This window comes from Saccopteryx leptura, chromosome 1 (assembly GCF_036850995.1).
Source record: "Saccopteryx leptura isolate mSacLep1 chromosome 1, mSacLep1_pri_phased_curated, whole genome shotgun sequence".
NCBI lineage: Eukaryota > Metazoa > Chordata > Mammalia > Chiroptera > Emballonuridae > Saccopteryx > Saccopteryx leptura.
Genome location: NC_089503.1, coordinates 149,381,401 through 149,384,774, shown reverse-complemented (window position 1 = coordinate 149,384,774; position 3,374 = coordinate 149,381,401).

Genomic DNA, 3,374 nt, shown 5'->3' with positions numbered 1-3,374 from the left:
AGGGCTTTGAACCGGTGACCTCAGCGTTCCAGGTTGATGCTTTATCCACTGTGCCACAACAGGCCAGGCCCGCAACTTTACTTCAACATTTACACACAGTTTAAAACAGCGTGGGAGAGATGGTTTGATATAGGAATTTGTTAAAAGCTCGTGGTGGGGCAAACACTTCCTGTTTACACACGGAAAGAAGGCTCCCATTAGTCATGCTCCTGGCCTCACTGCACCCCCTGGGGGAAGCTTGACTTTCTGTGATTCTCTGGAGAACTGGACACCAGAGCCCTCGAGTTTCTTCTCTGTGGACTCAGCTCACAGAGGACATGTCACTGGCCACTCTCTGCCCTATGTAGGCAGCCCCGTGGTCAGCTTGGCCTGTGGTGAACGAGGAATGAGCCAACTTGGCTACTGCTCTGAAGCCACTTTCTACAGCGAGTTTTATTCGTAATAGACACTTTCACCTCCATCGACCTGATTCCCTTGCCCAGCTCTCTGTTCCAAATGTGGGTAAGGAAGGGGTGTGTTTACAGGGCTCTGCTGTCCTCTCCTGGGGCTCTGCTGTCCTCACCCGGGGCTGTAGAACCAGACTCTCCTCCTTAGCTTCTCACCAGGCTTCCTGCAGCAGACAGCCTCTGTCCTTGCACAGAATAGGTCACAGGGAGTGTTTCTCTCAAAACTAAGTCCGGTCTTCCCCTGCCTGTGCTGAAAACCCCTGCTCAAAATTCTGATCACTCGTCCAATCCTGGGTACATGCTGTGGTCTTAAACACACACTCCCCTGCTCACTCCACCCAGCCACACACACCTGCCTGCTGCCCCTCCTGCACTTGCTGGGCGCACTGCCCCAGGACATTTGCATGCTCCCTTGTCTGCCAGATCTTCCTCCAACAGCCATGGAACTCATTCCCTCCTGTCACCTCTCCTCAACGCCCTACTGAAACTTACGGTCCCTCACTGCCCCTGGAAGTTTCTGTTCCACTTCCCTCTTTTTCTCCATGGCATTAATCATATATAAGGTGGGCAAAAGGAGGCTTATAGCTAGTCACATGGAGTAGAATGCAATAGTAAATGATAACAAGAGAATAAGCTGTGTTTCGCTGACTCAGAACTGTAAACCTACTTTTGCCCCACATTGAGCGTTCGTTTTTCTCATAAAAAAATCAACCTACTTAACTGAGAAGATCCTACGGCCCAGGACTGTGTGTAAAATACGAAAACTAGCTCCTGTGGATGTAGTAGGTAGGCTGAAGTATTTGGGAGCGAAGGGTTACAATGCCTATGACTTGAAAAATAGTTCAGAAAAAAATGCATGATAGAGCACAAATACGGTAAATGTTATTCTGTCTGGGTTGTTCTTTGTGCCGTTAAACTTGTCTTTAACGTTTTATATACTTTATTTTTATTTTATTTCTTATAATTTTTAAAAGTTGGAAACGGAGGCAGTCAGACAGACTCCCGCATGCGCCCGACCGGGATCCACCCAGCATGCCCACCAGGGGGCGTCGCTCTGCCGCAATCAGAGCCATTCCAGCGCCTGAGGCAGAGGCTACAGAGCCATCCTCAGCGCCTGGGCAAACTTTGCTCCAATGGAGCCTCGGCTGCGGGAGGGGAAGAGAGAGACAGAGAGGAAGGAGAGGGGAAGGGTGGAGAAGCAGATGGGCGCCTCTCCTGTGTGCCCTGGCCAGGAATCGAACCCGGGACTCCTGGACGCCAGGCCAACGCTCTACCACTGAGCCAACTGGCCAAGGCCTGTATACTTTTTAAAAGTTGGGGAAAGTCACCATCAACTTAAGGGTAATGTCACCAATATTTAGTGAACACCTACGTATTCTGTGCAGGGTTCTGGGAATAAATGCTTATGGTGGGCCTGAAGGGTGTGCATGGGACTGTGACGGTTTGTCCTGGAAATGGAATAAAGGTTATTTTCTTAAATTGAAGTTATTGGGGTGACATTGGTTCATAAACTTATACAGGTGTCAGGTGCACAGTTTTATAACACATCACCTGCGTATTGTGTTGTGTTCACCAACCCACGTCAGGTCTCCCTCCATCAGCATTTGTCCCCTTGATCTCCTGACTCCCCCACTGCCCCCTTATCTCTGGTAATCACCATGCTCTTTGATGTTTTTAAACGTAGAACCGCCTTTCCTTCTCCTTACTAAAGTAACTTTTTCGATTCGTAAGTGGGTGATTTCGCTTCTGACATGCCGCTGTGAATCCTGTGCCAGTGCACAGCATTGCTGCAGTGTCACCTGTCCGTCTGTGAAGGCAGGCGCAAGGGCAGGCTGCACAACAGGGCAGTGTGTCTGAAGTTCAGTTGGCTAGGGCACTATACACAGAACCTTGTAAGCACGCCTGGTCTAGGACACGAATTCGGAGCCCTGGGCACTGTTTGTCAGAGAACCTTCACATTCAGAAACAGAGGATGAGGACTAGGGGTCTCTCACCTGGATGGGAAGTGGCGAACAGTGCTGTGTCCCAAGGACTTGTTTAAATTATATAAGTGTGTACAAAAACACCCCATCTATAGACACCGAGTCCGTTGAGGAAGACAGAGAAGGAGCAGGCAGGCACAAAAAGCAAACCACTGTTGGAAGTTATGGCCCAAATAGATAAGGTATAGAAGTCACTAGTTTGTTCTACTCCTTCCCCTAAAAGCCTGAAACGCGATGTCACTCTTCTTTGGCACCTGGCCGCCTTCAAAAGTCCCCCATTGAAGGCACCTGTGTCACCCAGACCCTGCACGCCAGGCTCTTTGGTGTCCGTGAAGGCAGGCATATGGCTTTGGACAAGTCAGCAAAGCAAAGGGTCCAGGCTTTGTTTCCATGTCACCCTCTCTGTCCTTACACAAAACCTGGACATTCTAGGCAGCCTGACCAGCACATGTTAAGAATGGAACTACAGAGCAAGTGAAATACGGGTATAAACCTGTGAAATTAGGTGGAAAAAGCTTTAGCTTGAAAAGATGAAAGCTTAGGGAAGATATTTCTAGAGTCTATTAAACTGTGAATATAATAAAGACTGGTTTACAATATATTCTGTCAAACAATAACGTGATCAAATTTCAGATATGTCTTCCTAAAGCATAGTTACCTAGAAAAGTGTTTGAAACATAAAACATTCATTAAATATCTCCTTAATTAAAATTTGAAAGTATAATCCTCATTCTGGAATGGCTATGGTTTTATTATAAATGGAAATTTATTATAGAGAATTTACAGAAAACTTATCTACCAACTTTATTACTTACCTATCAAATATCTTATTTACTACATCTAAAACCAATATCGCCATGGTTAAATAGCTACCCATGTACTAGAGCTTAAGATTCATTAAATAAAAACCAATTTGTGGCAAATATTCACACAAACCAAGAAAAAA